This window comes from Triticum dicoccoides, chromosome 2A (assembly GCF_002162155.2).
Source record: "Triticum dicoccoides isolate Atlit2015 ecotype Zavitan chromosome 2A, WEW_v2.0, whole genome shotgun sequence".
In the NCBI taxonomy this organism is placed as follows: domain Eukaryota; kingdom Viridiplantae; phylum Streptophyta; class Magnoliopsida; order Poales; family Poaceae; genus Triticum; species Triticum dicoccoides.
Window position 1 is genome coordinate 695,765,655 of NC_041382.1, and position 5,495 is coordinate 695,771,149.

Here is a 5,495-nt window from a genome sequence, read left to right on the forward strand (position 1 = left end):
TGTTGCCTAATCACAAACAGTTCATCTGAGTGAACCATATGCTACGTATCGCACACGCCTCCATCTGGCTGCCCATTTATTTTGTTCCTCCTCATCGCAAATAGTTCACTGAACTGAACCGTACGCCCTTCATCGCACACGCAACTAAAACCTGAACCGTGTTTGATGCATCCGACATCGTAAACCTTTTACACATTTCTGACGGTTTTCATACAACACCATTTGTGATTATGGAATCGCACACAGTTTCTCGAACGGTCTCTGATCGTAGTGTCACATTAGTAGCATCCTGCAGTAGTGGGACGAGAAAGCCTAGGATGGTTGGTTGTTGGTGGTGGCGGCGGCTCGACGGATTTTTGCAATATTTCAGGGTTATATATAAAGGGAATTGGTCAACGGGAAACCATAGGTTATGAAAGGGATTGGGATCTGGAGAAGAAAGGAAATTAGAGACTAAATGCTTATATTATGAAGGGGATTGGGAAACGAGAATCCGGTAATTAGTTGTAGCAACAAACAGTATAATTCTTGATGTTATGTTTTAACAATGACAGGATGGAACGGTCTGCCTCCCTTGTCAACAACACAAGATCAAAACGTCTATGCATGAATTATCATTTGTTTGTGCAAGGTTTTGGGGCGAGGACACATGCGGTGATCATCAAGACAACCTTGTGAATGTGCAACTTGATGTTGTATTCCTGGTCCAAGAACTCAAATATGCACATGCCCTAGTTCTCCAGGTTGTTCTCCATGGCAAGTGCGCCCCACCCAGCGCTGAACACCGCGTGGGGACACTCGCCACCGGTGTACTTGTACCATACCTTCCACGGCTTCGCTTGTGGGTCCCATAGCGTCATTGTCCTACTCTCTTTAGGGAGGAATGTTTTCACGAACTTGTCCAAGATGATTTGCAGTTGTAGGTTGATCACCATCAGTCTGAGAGCAATGTAATTTTAGAATATGAGTATTGAGAGAAGAAACTAAATTGAGCAATTACCATGAAGTACGAGGCATAGACATTGTTGTGCTTCATTGCATTGACGGTCGCGCCCTCTGCATGGAGTCTTCCTTCTCCCTTTGAGTTACTGGACACCTCTGCGATGTTAATCCTGGCCTTCTCGTAACCTTGATGACAACTAGTATAAAAAGATGCAGACTATATGTATCAGGATAGTTGACTTCAAGTTTGTTCTAATTAGTACTAGAAGGTTGGTTTACAGGAAGGAAGGAAGAAACAAGATTTACCTCTGCCAAGTTGGTTTTCACCATTGCTCTTGGTGAACATCGTGAACTAAGCCTCCATACCATATTTGTTACTAAAAGATTTGTGCCTGCACATGGATTCTGGCACGAATACACATGTATGAACTATACGCGGGCTCATTAGCTCGATGACAAGAGCATATAGATAGGAATTATTTTATAGTACAAGACCAGTGCTATATCTAGCTACCAGAGTGAAGACTGGCACACCATCTAAGCCATCTCAACCAATATGTATGTGTGCGTACATGTAAAACAACTACTACTCATTTTGAAATAGATTCTCGATCAGAGGCTTCCTCTTAGTTACCTACCAAATTTCCACTTCATGCTGCCCCTTTAGAAGCACTTTTAGATGCTGAAACAACAGACCTAGTATAAACAGTTAAAGGAGCAGTAGAGCTTTTCCCCTCAGCCTTGAATTCCTTGGATGGTCGATTGGCAGACTCTTCTTACAATGGACGTGCACATAGGTTAGGTAAATAACAAGAGCCTATGAATCATTTGACAACATTTATCCATCATAGTAGTTAATTTGAATTCTATCCATTAGATGGTTATTCTTAATTACCTACAAAATTGTCACCTGATGATGCTGCCTTAGAAGCTAAATCACCAAATGGAGACCTTATCTCATTAGCCTTGGACTTCTTGGGTGGACGATGCTCCAATTCTTCTTACAGTTTGATGTGCACACGGATAATGGTTAGCTCAATAACAAGAGTATGAGAATAATTTTAAAACATCAAGCCAACTCATACCAATATATACGTAAAAGTACTAGAAGTCTTAATTATTTTGAAATAAGTGGATCGGAGGGTTCTTCTTAACTGCCTGCCAAATTGCTGCTTGATGTTGCTCCCTCAGAAGCTAGATCACCAGTTGGAGCTTCAGAAAATTCCCCCTTTGTGAGCTTGGACTTGCTGGATTGATCCACTTCTGCCATGATATCATCAACCTTCCTGACCCTAGCCCTCTTCCTAACCACAAAGCCATCGTCGGTCTTGTGTCGATACTACTGTTGTTGTTACGTTGGATCCAGCGCATCATCGCTGCACATGCGAGATTCACTGTCTTCCTCATTCTCCAGAGATTCTGATAATGCATCTTCTTATTTTGAAGCGTATTGTTCTTCTTCTGAAGCTTCATTTTGCCGTGTACCAACTACACTAGTGTCAGTATGAGCGTCTTCTTGTTCTGGGGCAGTACCATATGCATTAGTGCTCGTGAGATCTTTCTCTTCCTCTCTGTCCACGTCGATGTCCTTGCGATGCGGCTAGGAGAGAGACACATACGGATCCTCACAGGACCATGGCAAGAAAACCATCACTGGGAACTGTGATTGCCCGTCGTAATGGAATACTAGCAGCCAGCTGTACCTGACACAATGGTCCGAGAGGAACTCCTTCAATCCACGCACAAAGCGTATCTCCCCGGAGATTTTAGCCAGCTCTATGGGCCATTTATTCCTGCTTGGACCTGTCAGGGAAACCTTTCATCTACACTCTTCCAAGTATTTGTGGAATCCTACTGGAAGTTTCTGCAACATACTCATCATACAAATTAATTAGTAATGGGTGAACATGTCGAGCACAACCCAAACATGCATATATGGCTTTTTACCTTGCCATCCTATAGTCCAATCCAAGCTATCAGTCATTGCTCAATTGGCCTTATATTTTGCAGAAATGTTACATATGTCTCTTTTATTTACAATCTATATGTTTTTGTAAATACAAAAGATATCAACTTTCATGAAGTAGTTTATATTTTGGATATGCTACCTCATTTATCCTTCTCAAAGGTAGAAAACATTATATAGTCCATGTTTGAAACATATGAATCACTAACTTCACAAACAATCTATTGGGTGAAATATACTATATATGTAACTCTATCAAATTATAGAGCACCATTCCTAAAAGTGAACCACAATGGAAAACATAATCGTCACAGGAGTCATGCAAAATATAGTAGGTAAAAATAGAACAGCTAAAATGAATTAGTCTCTTTGTTTATCGATATGATGAAGAAAACCTACCACATGTTCCATAAATGAATGGGATATAAATGCCCTAAAGAAGTGGGGGTAATTATTTTATCTTTCTGGTCCTTCTCATCCCTTTTCTTCGACTCCTCTTCCTCTTTACCAACCTCCTTCTTTCCCTTCTACTCATTTATCTCCATTGGCTCCTCCAATTTCTCTTTCTGAATTTCTCGCTGCTCCTGCTCTTCTTTCTCATTCTCATTATCCTATCTTCCCTTATGTGACTTCACATTTCCTTTTCTTTTCCTCTGATCCCCCCTCTCCTTCTCCTCATCATCCTTCCTGACAACTCTCGTTTTCTTCTATTTCTCTCCTTTTATTTACCCATCTTCCTCTTTGAGGAATTTTTCTTCTCCTCTGTTTTCTTATCACATTCATCTTCATTTTTCTTCATTTTCTCTTTTGTATTCACATTTTCATCTTCCTCTTCCTTTACTTTGACATTTTGCTTATTATCTACCAAGCCCATAGTGCTATACCGTTTCTTATGATGTACCATGATTGGACCTTTACTGATGGCAAGTACTCCTCCCTTTGCCATACAATATAAGATGGGATAATTAGATTTATGCCCCTAGTTGTGTCCCACTCGTCTGTTTGCCCCCTAATTCCCAAAAGTCACTGGTTCTGTCCAAGTCACTTTGATCCTCGTATGCTTTTGCCCTTTGACCATTTGACCGCCAGTTTGAAAACTTCATAACTAATTCATACAAAATCAAAAAATGCAAATAAGATACCAAAATGTTCAGAAAAACATCACCTATATGTCAGTGTCATTTGCATTCATGAAAAAAGTGTTGGAAAGTGCACATCCGAGTTTTAGCTCTTTTGATACCACCATGAATAGTAAACTCCAAAAAAATTCAAAAATATGGTGGAAAAGAATGACAAGTGTTCTAAGTGCTTGCCAAGTTTCATTAGGGAACAACATTCGTGGAAGTCGTGGCAAAAAAATAATCTATTTTGGAGTGCTGACTGTTTTTTTGCTGCGGCACCCACGAATGTTATTCCCTGATGAAACTTGGCAGACACTTAAAACATTTGTCATTCTTTGCCACCAAATTATTTTTGAATTTTTTGAACTTTTTTAGATTTTACTATTCATGGTGGTAGCATAAGAGCTAAAACTCGGATGGGAACTTTCCAACACTTTTTTCATGGATGCAAATGACACTGACATATAGGTGATGTTTTTTTGAACATTTTGGTATCTTATGTGCATTTTTATGATTTAGTATGAATTAGTTATGAAGTTTTCAAAATGATGGTCAAATGGTCAAAGGGCAAAAGCATAAGAGGAGCAAAGTGATTTGGACAGAACCGGTGACTTTTGGGAATTAGGGGTAAAACAGACGAGTGGGACACAACTAGGGGCATAAATCTAATTATCCCATATAAGATATATGATACATTAGCATAATACTTTCCAATGCTAACAATGGCATATAAGACCACTCAAGTTTCACCCGAGAGTTGAATCTATGGATGAAACACTTTCCAAGTTTGGATTTTTGCTACGACTATTCAATGATTATTCCATAGTGTATTAGTTATTTTCAAGAACACTCCATCAAAGGTCCTTCTGTTATAGATCTAACAACCAACATAAATAAAATTTCCATATAAGCTCTTTGGGGAAGAAAGCATAACACTATTTATCCCATATTTGTATTCAAATGTTTGACACACAAGTACACATCATACATCAATGCTAGGAATATATATATATAGAGTAGCCACATGCACAATATTTTGGGGAGGCACACTTGCACATTTGTATTTATTCGTCTAGCTAAGCAATTTTGTTTTGATTCATTATCCGATCTGTCCACTAATAGGCCTTCATGTGCTCCCCATGTTTATCCTTCTAGAGGATTTGCCAAACAAATATTATTTTTTCTTGATGAGGTTTACAAATTTGATGATTCCATTATGAAAATTTAGTAAACCAAGACACATGCGCATATTTTGTTGATATATTACCATCCCCTTCTTGAGACAAGAAAGGTATGGACCAGCAAGTAACCCAACAGTTATCACAAGAGAAAATGTGGCATTGTAATAACCTGCAATATTTCAATAAAACTAAATATACCATTATGAACTAAAAATATAGTTTTCATAGTGGGGTTCTTTCTTCCATATATATATGGCATTAGATCATTCTTCCCACATGGCCAAA

General features: G+C 39.0%; 1 pseudogene; it reads right to left on the bottom strand.

Moving 5' to 3' along the window:
- Nucleotides 1–614: 614 nt before the first annotated feature.
- LOC119351935 lies at nt 615–3,782 on the bottom strand (annotated as a pseudogene).
- Nucleotides 3,783–5,495: the final 1,713 nt, after the last annotated feature.